This window comes from Bubalus kerabau, chromosome 1 (assembly GCF_029407905.1).
Source record: "Bubalus kerabau isolate K-KA32 ecotype Philippines breed swamp buffalo chromosome 1, PCC_UOA_SB_1v2, whole genome shotgun sequence".
In the NCBI taxonomy this organism is placed as follows: domain Eukaryota; kingdom Metazoa; phylum Chordata; class Mammalia; order Artiodactyla; family Bovidae; genus Bubalus; species Bubalus kerabau.
This window is the reverse complement of record NC_073624.1, coordinates 155,284,527-155,299,659: the sequence shown is the minus strand read 5'-3', so window position 1 is coordinate 155,299,659 and position 15,133 is coordinate 155,284,527. Positions and strand designations below refer to the sequence as shown.

Sequence of the window (15,133 nt, the reverse complement as noted above, 5' to 3'; positions counted from 1 at the left end):
GCATCGTGGTCATGAAATGAACCAAGTCTAGGGATTTGCTTCCAGCTTGCTTTAGGCCTTCCACTGTTCTCACTCTTCAGTAAGAAGAAACAGCTACTGAGGTAAAGGTGGGAGCACCTCTCCATATGTGACAGTGATCTCTGATTTGTCAAAGTCCCCTAGCTGTTGTCAGGCAGGCTCTGCACACACTTCAGATAATGGCGTGATTGTGCTCGTCTTTCCTATTTCCACAATGGCCTCCAAGTTTCTCAAAGTCAACTGAGTTCTCACACCTCAGGACACCGAGCACAGGATGTGTACAATAATCATGATATCATGTTTACAGACAGGGAAATAGCAGACCACTAAGGCCAGACTTAATTGTAACCTTCCTACAGGAGATGGAGGTGGGAAACTCTGGAAATGTGGGTCTCCACACCCTAGGTGTTGTGGCTACCTCCTCAGAAGTGTGAAATAGAGGACCTCTGGTCACTCACATTTTACACCTCTGCTGCCCACCGCAGAGGGTGGTTTCTGCAGCCAGTCTGCTCAGGGAGCCACTGGGCTTCCTCACTGTCCAAGCTCAGCTAGTCCAGGGAAAGAACATGAAGGGTGCTTTCCTCACAGGCCTGAACAACATAGAAGGAAGCTTGAAAGTTCCATATCTGTGGGCAATGCTGCTCTAGACAGTGCTTTGGATGCCTTCATTAAGCCATCCTGCTGAGTAGATGTACCGACAGCCAGGGTGGGGCGAGTAGAGCCTATGCCAGATTTTGATCCTGCTGCCTTGCTCCCTCGGTTTATAGAAAGCCTGTAGTACTTTCTCAACCTTAAACTCAGGACCTAGATCAGGTTTTGAATGGTCTATCCCCTGTACTCTGAGCCCCACTCTGATGTCCCTAACTCTACAAAACCCCTTTGGTTCTATTCAAGAAGAAAGTTAGCAAGACAGCTTCCTCAAGAACAAAAGTTTCAACTCAAAAGTCTCAGCTCCTTTTATCTTCTCAACCGCACCCCCAGCACAGTGATGACCTCACAGACGAGAAAGAGGCTGTAAGAGGTGGGGAGGGTATCCCCACCTCCCTGTCTCCTTCTACATCCTGCCCATACTCTGTACTCTCAACCTTGTTCTATCTTTCTCATTGGACTCTATTTCACTAGCTCTCCACTAACTTAACTTCTTTGTTACCAACTTGATGCATGTGCCCAGAACGGAGGGACAGAAATTCCAAAGTCACCGCTTATCCCCTCCCAATGCCAACTCCCTTATGGAATTTTGTGACCCAAAGATGACCCTAGCCTACATACTGGATTTTTTTTTTTTTTAACACCATAAAAGAACTATTTCTGCAAAGAATTTTGAAGTTGTCATTTTCATTTTAAAAATAAGATGATAAAACACACACACACAAGCCATTATTTGTAAAATGACTGCAGATGATGAAGAGGAATGCATATCAATACATATACATGCATACAGATGAGTGGGTGAGCACATGTGTATGTATGTGTATCTACACTGGGGGGCCAGAATGAGCCTCTCAGATGAAGAGAGTGACTGAATACTAAGGAAAATGACAGGAATCAAGAGTGTTTTCAAATTTCTTCTAGTTTTTCCTTCCACCAGTCCCTCCAAATTAAAAAAAAAAAGTTTTTGTGGGAATTCCATTTAAATTTGATATCTAAATGAGCTTCAACGCAGTCACATGCGTGGCAGAAATGCAGGGGTTACAAAGCAGGGTCTCAGTGTGGTATGAGAATGATTGCTAGCTAGAAAGGGAGATTTTCTAGTTCTCCTCTGGCATTGCTTAGCTAAATAAACTCTGACACCTCTGCGCCTCAATGCTTGATATCTTAGATTCTTTCCAGGGCTTACTAGTGTTCTGTGGTTATCTTATTTAAAACTATGTGGGTATTGGGAATAATGATTACCATGTCTATGACGACCACCACTCCCACCGCCCTTGTCATCCTGACTTCTCTTCTTTCTAGACCAATTTGCAATTGCCTCTATGTTAAGTGAACAAATAATAGATTTCCTCATTTTGCAAGGATGATTACAGACAGAATTTTCAGTGACTCTACCACTATATCTGGGTAGTGCCAAGATCAGACTTCATGACAGCCAAAGAGCCCAGTGCAACACTATCTCAAATGCTAATAATGGAAGACCCTTCTGACTGGGTTTCCAAAGCAGCTGTCAAAGGGAATCATGGAAATTCCAAGAAAATTTGATCTTCAGAGAGCTTGGACTCTGCTTATGATCATGAGTTTGGGCCAGGTTCAGACTTTTCAAATGCTACTCCAAATACTCCCTAACCCAGGGATTTGGGGCTACTCAAATGCTAGCTCAGTGTCCCTTCCTGTCACAATGAGCATTCATGCAATTCTTTACACTGTCAGCAGCTTATGAAGTTGGATGTGTCATTCCTCCACTACACAAAAAAATTAGACTCAGCTCCTCAACCCAAAGATATCTTGGGTAAGTTCATCTTCTTCTACTTTTTTAAAATATAGGATGCTTCAAGAATTTGCACATCATCCTTGGGCAAAAGCCATGATAATCTTTTCTGTGTCATTCCAATTTTACTATATGTATTGTTGAAGCAAGCATGGGAAGGTCTTTCTGAAAGATGGAATGGTAAGTGGTAAAAATCACAAGTTTTGGAATCACACAGGCCAGCATGACTTTACAAATCTCGGTTACGAGAAGGTAGCATCTGAGAGCTACCCGCTTGTGTTCTGCGCAGGGATTACTCATCTCTTACCTCATCAGATACAGTTGTCACAAAGCATGCACTCAATAAATATTTATTGAACTAAATTATCTATCCTCATATTGAACAAATTTATTTTCACTTCAAGTGGGCTCCACAATCTCTTAGCAACCTGATTCTATGTTCCCTGCAGTTTCTATAAGGATGCGTTCTGGGTTTGGGATATCGATGTCTTTGTCCCACCTCATCCATAAAGTCTTCCCTGACAAGTCTAGTCTGCCTACTCTCCTTTTTCTGACTCCCTGTTGTACTTATTCCAGGTTCCAGTCACTTTGGTGCACATGTGATATCTTATCTTGCCATGGAAAATGTGTTTCATAAACACATCATCCTTCCTAGGAGCCTATAAGTTCCTCAAGGGCAAAGGCCATATTTGGTATTTATTTTGTACGTCCCATGGCACACAATGCAATATAGAGCCCATAGCAGACTCTGAAAAAGGACCATTAAATTGATTTGAATTTTAAGGACAGTTCTCCACTGCCAGTGAAGACTTTCTTTCAGAGAAGTATTGAAAGGCAGGATTGGCTATATTCATAGTTCATTTCACCAAGCTGAGCCCATAAGTCTCTACAGTTGATGTGCTAGTTAGGAAACAAAGGGTCAAAAAGCAGCTGCTTACTTTCAGCAAAGAAGAGGTCGTATTTCAGTCGTGGGTTGCAGGATTTCACGTGTCAGTCACTCTTGACTCTTGGCCAAACCCTTTGGTGTCAACAGGAATAAAAAGCAACCCAGAGATATGTCAAATATCAATTTCCAATTACTTTCTTGCAACACATTTCTGCCACTTGGGAAAACTCCCAAGGGATCTGTTGCCTCTTATCAGCTTAGACTGGGTTTATCTTTCAGTCAAACAGGTAACAGTCGGCAATGCCCTGTTTAGCCTCAATATTACAGTGTCCTCCTCTGACACTCAGGTTCTCTTGCGAAGTCTTCAATATTGGCTTACTCTGTCATCAGAGACCTGGCCCCAGTATGGAAGGCCTGCTATTATACCCGGAACCTTATGTGTCGGGGCAGAATGGGGATAATGCCAATCGCTATGGTGAGCTATTGTCATTAAGGTTTCCCAAGACTTAATTTGCGTTGAGATGTTGAATGCAGGAACAAGCCTCATGCAGGGCTTGTGTGTCTTCAGCTCGAGCCAAGCAGGGAAGAAACAAGAGAGTCTCTAAAAGTCTTCATTTTGATACTCAAAACAGAGAACAACATTTCTACCCTCTCCGTCACAGAAGACAGGCCACAGACTAATTGAAAAAATCTTTGGTACTAGGGATGTTAAAACTGAGGATCTGCACAAAACCAGAAATCACATGTCCCCTTTATTACAAAGTAATGGAACAGAATTTGGAAAAACCAGGAAACATTTCTGGGCCCATAAATCAGCCCAGTTGGAGGGAAACGCGAATGGCCAGCACCTGGAATGAGCCTTGGTCTGGAGCGGGAGAGCAGCCTGAAGCCCTGAACTGTGGGGCCAAGGCTCCAGACTGCGCACTGTGATTAATGACTTGAGTGAAAGGTCTCAGTTGAAGCTGAACAATTAACTTGTTCTCTCCACATCTCAGATCTCGCCACAGCATAACTATGTCTTCCCTGATTGTTCCTATTTACCAAAACGCAAGCCAGTCTGGGAAGCTTCGAACATGTCATCATCAGACTGTTTCTGACAATCGGGAGAGCCCTGGTATTTGTCAGGACTACTTTCGTCAAATCATCTGTTTCGACTCTGCATGCAAGCCTCAACCTTTCAGTTCCTTTTCAAGTTTAAGAACCATCCAAATGAGGCAATGGCATTGGCCTCGATCCGTTTAAAAAAAAAAAAAAAAAAGTCCAGAGCTCAGAGGATTGCAAATGGACAGCATATGGCCTGGCTTGTTTCTGGTCACTCCCCAAAAAGTTCTTAGGGAATTGAATGTCCATGAGATTAATGGTTCCCTCCTGTCTTGCCTTTATCCTCTGGAATAGGTTTCTCTAATCTCTTTCAGATCCTCTAAAGCATTTACATTAAACCAATCACTCCTCCTGAATCTACAACAGAGATTCTGATAAGACCTGTTAGAACCAAGGAAGTCTCCAAACCTCTCCTTGTTTCTCCAGGAAGTAAATGTGTAGATGGGGAAGAAAAGCAGGTGACCCGAGAATCTGATTCTGAATGTGTTAATACAAGTACCTAGGAGGAGTACCCCCATACAATCCAGTTTCCTCATTTGACCTTCCAAAACCACTTCGTTTGTGAGAAAAGGGTCTACCAAAGGTGAGCGTGCCCCCCATTAGGTAGGATTGCAATAGTACTCAGTGCGTTGCCTAACAACCTCCACCCCATGGACCTGCCATGGGGCTGACCCTTCACTTCCCCTTTAGCCAATCCCATTTCCCTCAGTGAAGGCACCCTGTCTCCAGATCAGATCAGATCAGTCGCTCAGTCGTGTCCGACTCTTTGCGACCCCATGAATAGCAGCACGCCAGGCCTCCCTGTCCATCACCAACTCCCGGAGTTCACTCAGACTCACGTCCATCGAGTCAGTGATGCCATCCAGCCATCTCATCTTCTGTCGTCCCCTTCTCCTCCTGCCCCCAATCCCTCCCAGCATCAGAGTTTTTTCCAATGAGTCAACTCTTCGCATGAGGTGGCCAAAGTACTGGAGTTTCAACTTTAGCATCATTCCTTCCAAAGAAATCCCAGGGCTGATCTCCTTCAGAATGGACTGGTTGGATCTCCTTGCAGTCCAAGGGACTCTCAAGAGTCTTCTCCAACACCACAGTTCAAAAGCTTCAATTCTTTGGCGCTCAGCCTTCTTCACAGTCCAACTCTCACATCCATACATGACCACAGGAAAAACCATAGCCTTGACTAGACGAACCTTTGTTGGCAAAGTAATGTCTCTGCTTTTGAATATTCTATCTAGGTTGGCCATAACTTTCCTTCCAAGGAAGACATCAAAAACAATAACATTAATAACTGAAGTGTCATCAGTCACAATAATAGCATACATGTATATAGCACTTACAATGGGCCAGAAACTCTTTAAAATAGTCTATTTATATCAACTCACATGGTCCTCACAACAACCTTACTAATGTAGGAATTACTATTATACCTATATTACAGAGAGGGCGATACCGAGTATCTTGCCCAAGATCACAAAGCCATTAAGTGGTAAAGTGAGGATTCAAACACTGGTCTCATTCTTAAAACTATCCTATAGTGCAACTACATTCTCCAGAGGTATGGTCCCCAGGTACCACTGCAGATGAGGTTAGCAAGGCAATCCTCTAGCATGACACCCCTGAGCAGTAAGGCCTGGTGAATCCTGTTTCTGCTACTCAGTGAGTAACCTCCAAAGAGTTCTGAGTCTCTGAGCCCTTGTTGGTCTCATCTGTGAAACTGGCATGATAAAAAAAGCTGCCGTGTAGGGTTTTAATGAGGTTGGTGAGATAATGCTATACAGGACCTAGCACAATACCTAAACATGGCAGCTGAATAAAATGGAAGCTACAGAAATGCTTAGCACTAATCAGATCAGCTCATACTGACTAAAGGAGCTGGGGAAGATGAGACAGAAATAATCACAGCTTGGAATGTGAATAGAAATGCAGGTCAAAGTGGTAACCCCAAAGAGACTAGGATACTAAAAAGTACTGATGAGGAATATCTACCTTCTTGGCCTGACTCAATTTATGCAGCCTCTGGCTTGGCTTATTCCCATGAATGAAAAAATTCTAATTTTAAAATACATACAACATTAAGAAGGAATGAACAGATGTCCAGACTGGGATAATTAGAATCTTCTCCCTGAAATCCCTAGTCCAGAGGAAGAGCAAGGCTTCCTGCATGGCCCGTGTGGCTGCCCCAGAGTCAAGCTTGGAGCTGCATCCTTCCTTCCACGTTTCCTACATGTTCTTGTGGACCCCTGACACATCACATTCTTTGCATCAATAAGGACTGGTGCCAGAACACACTAAATTGCCTTTGACTACATTTAACTGATCTAGTATTTTTTTATGATTCTTTCTTGTTGCACCATTTTTCACTTTTGACTTTACAATTCTCTGCTGACTTTAAATAAAGCTTTTGCCAGACTACCCAAGGTGGTTTTTAATAGAGATTTAGGGGCTAGGTTGTGTTGTGGTTTGGATTCAGATTCTCCTGCAGCAATAAGGGGAAATTAACTAGGTGGTTTCATCTCAAGTGCCCATTTATACTCAGAATGGACAGAGAGCTTATCTTCTTCCAAGCCTTGTAATCATGACACTACAAAGTGATATTCAAGAAAGAAAAAAAATTAGGTAGCAATAGCTTCCACACCACAAAACCACTACACAGTGTCCCTGTAAACCCAGATGACTGGAATAATATACAGGCAGCAGTGGGATCACTTGCTGAGTGACAGGGAGGAATCTGACCACATTGCATCCTCTGCCAAAGATGATGCTTGTTCTCCCTAAGATGGGGAACTCAAATGACCCTACAGGAGTTACACGAGCTTGCCTCCTGACACTGCTCCCTCCTCCGTGCTATCCCTGGGCCCCACTGCCTTCTGCCCAGATCAAACACTGGGAGCCAGCAGGCCTTCAGTCACTGAAAAGGCGACATGACCGGCAAAGACCCCAAGTCGGATATGAAGTCAGTCCCCCAAACTAACATTTCTTTTTTAGAGAAGAATTACCTTGAGTTAATTACCTCTTGAAAATATAAAATCAATATGTCAGTAAGAGTTTGCTTTTGTCTCATTATTCATTATTATCCAATGCCTGCTCCATTACAAATGAAGAGAAATAAAAACATATGTTAAGTATTGAGAACTACAGCTTTAAAAATATCTGTGTACTCCTCACCAAGTTTAGAGATAAATAAACCTCTTGGGTTGTTTTTGTCTTTGCCTCTACCTACCATTGATGGTAAATGCAACTGAATTTGAGTTTTTAATTCTAGCGGTTTTCTTCATAGCTTTGCCACTTCTATAAGGACTCTTAAAATAGTGTTTTAATTTGCATTTTTGAACTTTATATAATGACAGTACACCGTATCATTCAGTGAGTTTTTTTTCCTCCCAATTTTGTGCATTCATCCATGCTGAATATTACTCAACTTTACTTAATGAACCATTTGGGCTGTTTCCAGTTTTCTTGTCTGTTTTTTGTTTTGTTTTCCTACTACAGAAAATGCTATGCATATAGTTCACATTGATTTGAACATGTACAGTAGCTTTTCCTAGGTTAGAACTTGGGGAGTAGAATTGTTGAATCTTAAGAGTTTGCATATATTCAAATTCACCAGACAATAACAAATTGTTTTGCAAAGCAGATATACTGACTCACACTCCCACAAAAATAACTTGAGTTTCTGTTGCTCTACAACTTTATAGCAGTTGGTATTACCAGGCTGTTTCCATTTTGCTGAGCCAGTGAATACAAAATGTATCTTATAGTTTTAATTTACATTTCCAAATTTAATTTTTTATAATTATTAAGCAATTTTTGGATAGTTTGAAAATTCCTTGTTCAAAATAACCATGAAATGCAGCATTTGTAAAGGAGAGCTGAGATACTATGGCTACAGAGAAAGACACTGTGTACATAGATATAGAGGAGTCAATGCCTCTCTGTCCAAATCTGCCGTTCACTTAAAGCTACAGTCCATGGGCTAAATCTGTCCTGTCACTTACTTTAAAAACACAGCTTTACTGGGACACAGCCATGCCTGTTTCCTTACATACTGCCTACAAATACTTTCAGTCTACAATGGCAGACAAAGCTGAGTGGTTACAGCAAAGAGCATCCGGCCTCCAAAGCCTAAAACGCTCACTACAGCAAAAGTTTGCCAACCCATAACTTAGAGCATCTCTATTTGCAGGCACAGACGCCTTCGACACCAGACACATTCCCCTGACTCTGTTCCTCCCTAATGCCCTTCCTCAGAAATGGCTTCATCTTCCACAAAAGTGCTCAGGCCAAAAACCTGGGAGTCATCTCACACTCTTCCCTCTCACTCACCACTTAGGACTAGCTAGTGGATACCACTCACGTGCTCAACTTTCTCAACACCATTTCTGTGAAGACCTCTTCTCCACATCCCCTGCCAGGCCTCTGCGCAAGCCTTACGATGACTTAGGCCACCCTCATCTCATGACCACGCCCTGTGTGGGCCTCAGTTCACAGCACTTGTATACGTCATTGCATTTTGTCTGCTGTCTCCACCTAAACTGTAAGTTCCTTCAAAAAAAAAGGCACCCTTGGCATTTCTGCACACAATACAGTGCCTTGCACAGCAAATCCTTCATAATAACTGAATCCCCTACAGGCTTCTCAGTCCTCAGAAACCACTGAGGGCCTGACAAGAGAAGGTCCTTGTGACTGCCATAACCCTAGTCAGCGGGAAACAGTCCCTGCTCTCTTAAATCTCATGGCTGAGAGGACCTGTGAAAAGAGACTCCTCGTTGGTATCATTTAACGTAGTGGTCCTCCAATTGCTGTGTACAGAAGAGTCATCAGAGCTCATTAATAATAACAGAAGCCAGGGAGTCACCCCAGGCTCACTGAATCAGAATCCCTGAAACATGTTCAAACATCTTTACCTGAAGGACTTTCCCTAGGAGGTTCTTACATAGGCTTGAGAGGAACATGTCTAGTAAGGAAGGCTTCCTGAAAACACTCCCTTAGTTCTACCCCATCCTACCACATTGTATGCAAAGGACAGCTAACAATATATGGGCCTCCTCCCCAAGCCCTTTTGTTTGTGTTTTGGAGCTTCCCTAAGCTTCTCCACTCCTCCACTCTCCTCCACTAGCTCAGAAGAAGCCTGATTTGAGGGGATAATTAATTGTATCCTTTTCTCAGGACTGAATTCTAGTTTTCATTGAATGGGCTGCATTCCTGGTTAATGATAAGGTCCACTCCCTACATGCAGCGTTTTTACTGCTCAACACACCTAAAATCAAGACTCTCTTGTTATATCCTGGTACCACTCCCGTTTATGTACCATCCCTTCCTGGTACCTGCCTGCAGGAAGAGGCGTGCAAACATTTGTACCATGTATATAAGAATGCTTATTTTAATTTTTACTGCCCTCTTCATTTCTAACATATTACAGATCATTTAATATGTAAAAACAAATGTTAATAGGAGGGTTAGACTAACGACAATACCAATAAGATGCTGTTAGTATTTATTAGAGGTTTTTCTTATTAGGCTTAATTTTTTCCTAAATTGCATATGACCCATTATCATTATGCTTGTTGGATAATATAACAAAACAAAATTACCAGTCCATTTTACTCAAGGAGAAAGTCTAAGGTTCCTTGGGTTTTATAACACCAAGCATAGCGCAAATTTAAGGAATTTTTCCAGTGCTGCACTTGGTGATTTTTAGGAGTCTATTTCCCCCAGAGGCATGTAAGTACTAAAATTGCATTGGATTGCGTTTTGCTCTCAGCGGGTGAGAAAGTGCATAGTCAATGGGTTATTTGCCATTCTTTATTTCCATTTTATGCAGTCACACAGAGGTATCTCTCAGGTGGTTGTTGAAGTTTACTAGACACTCAGGAGCCATCTCCTGCTTTCTCTAAATGGCATTTATAATCTATAACCAAAGGGGTCATCTATGAAGCTGTACACTTAAACTCTGCTCGCATTAGGTCAGGTTACAGAGATCAGATCTTTCGCTATGAGAGTTCAACAGAGGGAAAATTGCATCACATATCTAAACAATATTTATAGAACCACAAACAGCAAAACAAGGTCTAACACAAGTGCTGAAAATGACAGAACATAGTATACATGAAATCAGTATATAGGGGATAAAGACCTTCAGAAGACACAGGTCCATAGTAACAAAGGGGCTACGAGAAAATCACCCCAGCGATTGTGTTGAACCTTTCTTTATCTGTATTAAAAGCACTACATTCTGTAAATGCAGTATTCTGCTTTCTTTCAACTGGATATCTCCAATTAACCATCATTTTCATGCTTCACTACTACTCTGATAATTGATGCTCATCACAGGATGTCTGAAATACTGAAAAAGTCAGAAGTGCTTTCTTGAACCATCAAGACACAGATTAAAATGTATTCAGTGTGGTTATTCTACTTTATTGGGGGGAAGCATGGAATGGAAGAAAGAACATAGGCTTCAGGGGCACCTGGTCTGGATTTCATGAAGGACACTTATTAACACCGGGACCTTTGGTAAACTACACAGTATCTCTCTAAGCTTCAATTTGCTCATACATAAAATGGGAATAATATCCAGCTTTAGGAGACATTCCCATCATTAAATGAGACCACAAACACATGGAAAATACCAACACAGTCCCTGGCTTTAAAGAAATCACTCAATCTGAGCTCTTAATGTGGACATTTCCCTTCCCATTCTCAATAATCAGTAAGCTATGCGAGATGCATGGACCTCTTTACTTTCTTCTATACATCTCTGTCTGAATATTTAATTCATATGGAAATCTCATTCTCCAAAAGTGGCAGAGTATAGACAGTTTAGAATGGATTCCCAACACTGGATTATTTATATTTGAATAAAAGCAATATTTTCAAAGAAACTATTTATCACTGGCCTTCGGGAAATAAAATTTCAGTCTCCAAAATGGTAAATTACTCAAAGCTTCCATCTTCTTTGGATCCTTTATTATTTTCACTTTTATTGTTACTACTTTTAAAATTATTTTATTTTATTATTTTACATGAGTAAATACTAGCATATTTTAATAAAAATTCAGATACTGAAAAAGCTAGTTTTTTTGGTCCTTCTTCTCTTTTGCATTCTAATTTGGATCATCCCCTGATTGCTGAAATGACTATTGTCTAAGTTTTTATGTCCATCCTTCCAAAACTGCTTCTATGCATTTATGCACATGTATGTGCTTGAGTATACATATGCATGATTTTGTGCTTTTAAATACAGAAATTTTGTCACAGTATACAAATATTTTGTACTCATAGTGATTTTTGCTCAACTTTTAAAAATATTTTCATAATGTTCAATACCATGCTTTACCTTACATTAACCATTCCATTCTTGATGGGAACATCAGAAGTAGAAACTTTAAAAAAAAAAAAAAAAAAGCCATTGACTTCTGTATATTAACATTATGCTGTGCTTAGTTGCTTAATCATGTCTGACTTTTGTGACATCATGCATTGCAGCCTGCCAGGCTCCTCTGTCCATGGGGATTCTCCAGGTAAGAATACTGAAGTGGGTTGCCATGCCCTTCTCCAGGGAATCTTCCCAACCCAGAGATCAAACCCAGGTCTCCTACATTGCAGGAGCCACCAGGGAAGCCCAAGAACACTGGTGTGGGTAACCTGTCCCTTCTCCAGGAGATCTTCCCGACCCAAGAATCTAACTGGGGTCTCCTGCATTGCAGGTGACTTCTTTACCAGTTGAGCTACCAGGGAAGCCCATATTAGCATTATATCTTATCACTGAATTCTCTCTTTAGTCCTTCAGTCAGTTCGCTTGCGTTTCCAACTGTTAAAGCAAATAAAATCATCTATAAACATGACAGTTTTGCCATATGCTTTCCATTCGCATGCTTACTGTTTATTTCTCTTGTTCAATTGCATTGGCTACTATTTCCAGTAAAATATTAAATAATAGTGGTGATCACAGATATCTTATCCTTACTATAATGAGAATACCTCTTATGTTTACCTATTAAGTTTGATGTTGGCTTTTGGACCAAGATAGATGCAATTTATTATCTTTAGGAAATATACACCTATTTTTGTATCCCTTTCACCTTATAAAATTATGGCTTTCCTCTTTAGATCTATTAAAAAGATAAAATAAATGAATGGATATCCTAATATTAAAACTTCAATGCATACTTAGAATATATCTTAATTGATCATAATATTTTACTCTTCTCTTTATGTGACTGGATTTTTTATAATTATTTAGGCTTTTTTGCATCCATATTCATAACCCAGATGAATAGAAATTATTATTCTCTGCAATTCTTATCAAGTCTTCTATAAAGATTTTATGCTCTTTATAAAAATAATTTGGAAGTACTTATTTATCTATGCTCTGAAACAGTTTAAGTAGACTTAGAATCATCACTGTGGTGTGTAGGAGCCAGCTTGCACTGACTCACAAGATCAGATTGTGCATATTTCTTCAAAGTCCACATTAAGTAATATCACATATGCAGCTTAAAATCAGTCATGGTGGAAATATTCATGCCACAGAAACTGGCACTCTATACACATAGGGGCATACTTTAATGTCCTAGTGGTTTTCCCCACTTTCTTCAATTTAACCCTGAATTTTGCAATAAGGAGCTCATGATCTGAGCCACAGTCAGCTCCACGTCTTGTTTTTGCTGACTGTATAGAGCTTCTCTATTTTCAGCTGCAAAGAATAGAATCAATCTGATTTCAGTATTGACCATCTAGTGATGTCCATGTGTAGAGTCGTCTCTTGTGCATTTGGAAGAGGGTGTTTGCTATGACCAGTGCATTCTCTAAGCAAAACTCTGGTGGACTTTTCCCTGCTTCATTTTGTACTCCAAGGGCAAACTTACCTGTTACTCCAGATATTTCTTGACTTCCTAGTTTTGCATTCCAATCCTCTATGATGAAAAAGGACATCTTTCTTTTCTTTTCTTTTCTTTTTTTTGGCATTAGTTCTAGAAGGTCTTATAGGCCTTCATAGAACTGATGGACTTCAGCTTCTTCAGCATTAGCGGTTGTGGCATAGAATTGGATTACTACGATGAGGAATGGTTTGCCTTGGAAATGAACCTAGATCACTCTATTATTTTCGAGAATGCACTCAAGTACTGCGTTTTGGACTCTTTTGCTGATTGTGAGGGTTACTCCATTTCTTCTAAGTGATTCTTGCCCATAGTAGTAGATATAATGGTCATCTGAATTAAATTTGCCCAGTCCCATTCATTTTAGCTCATAGATTTCTAAAATTTCAATGTTCACTCTTGCCATCTCCTGCCTGACCACATCCAATTTACCTTGATTTATGGATGTAACACGTCAGGTTCCTATGTAATATTGTTCTTTGAAGCACTGGACTTAAATTTCACCACCAGAAATATCCACAACTGAATGTCATTTCTGCTTTGGCCCAGTCTCTTCATTCTTTCTCAAACTATTTCTTTGCTCTTCCCCAGTAGCATATTGGACATGTACTGGCCAAGGGGGCTCATGTCTTTTTGTCTTTTCATACTGTTCATGGGGTTCTCAAGGCAAGAATAGTGGCATGGTTTTACATTCCCTTCTCCAGTTGACCACAAATTGTCAGCAAGTTTGGAAAACTCAGCAGTGGCCACAGGACTGGAAAAGGTCAATTTTTATTCTAATCCCAAAGAAAGGCAAGGTCAAAAAATGTTCAAACTACTGTACAATTGTACTCATTTCACATGCTAGCAAGGTAATTCTCAAGATAGACTTCAACAGTATGTGAACTGAGAACTTTCAGATATACAAGCTGGATTTAGAAAAGGCAGATGAACTAGAGATCACAGAGAAAGCAAGGGAATTCCAGAAAAACATCTACTTCTCTTCATTGACTATACTAAAGCCTTTTACTGTGTGGATCGTAACAAACTGTGGAAAATTCTGAAAGAGATGGGAATACCAGACCACCTTTCTTGCTTCCTGAGAAACCCATATGCAGGTCAAGAAGCAACAGTTAGAGCCGAACATGGAACAACAGACTGGTTCCAAATTGAGAAAGGAGTATGCGAAGGCTGTATACTGTTACCCTGCTTATTTAACTTCTATGTACATCATGTGAAATGTCAGGATGCATGAAGCACAGGCTGGAATCAAAATTTCCAGGAGAAACATAAAACCTCAGATATGCAGATAGATACCACTCTAAAGGCAGAAAGCGAATTAGAAAGAATTAAAGAGCCTCTTGATGAGGGTGAAAGAGGAGAGTAACAAACCTGGCTTAAAAGTCAACATTCAATAAACAAAGAACACGGCATCTGGTCCTACCACTTTATGGCAGATAGACACAGAAAAAATGGAAACAGTGACAAATTTTATTTTCTTGGGCTCAAAACCCCAGTGACTTCAGCCACAAAATTAAAAGATGCTTGCTCCTTGGAAGAAAAGCTATGACAACCCTAGAAAGCATATTAAAAAGCAAAGACATCATTTTGTGGACAAAGGTCCATATGTGAAAGCTATAGTTTTTCTGGTAATCATATATGGATGTGAGAGTTGGCCCATAAAGAATGCTGAGCACTGAAGAATTGATCCTTTCAAAGTGTGGTGTTGGAGAAGACTCTTGAGAGTCCCTTGGACTGCTAGGAGTCAAACCAGTCAATCCTAAAGGAAACCAACCCTGAATACTCATTGGAGGACTGATGCTGAAGCTCCAATATTTTGGCCACCTG

General features: G+C 40.7%; 1 protein-coding gene and 1 non-coding gene across 2 annotated transcripts in view; both read right to left on the bottom strand.

The window, feature by feature from the left end:
• The window catches only part of LOC129620857 (leucine-rich melanocyte differentiation-associated protein-like), a 745,168-nt gene that overhangs the window by 312,735 nt on the left and 417,300 nt on the right, over nt 1-15,133 (bottom strand). The gene's annotated exons all lie outside the window — the stretch shown is intronic.
• On the bottom strand, nt 2,487-2,591 carry LOC129642531 (U6 spliceosomal RNA). Its single transcript, XR_008709798.1, has one exon. It is a non-coding gene; the product is annotated as a U6 spliceosomal RNA (small nuclear RNA).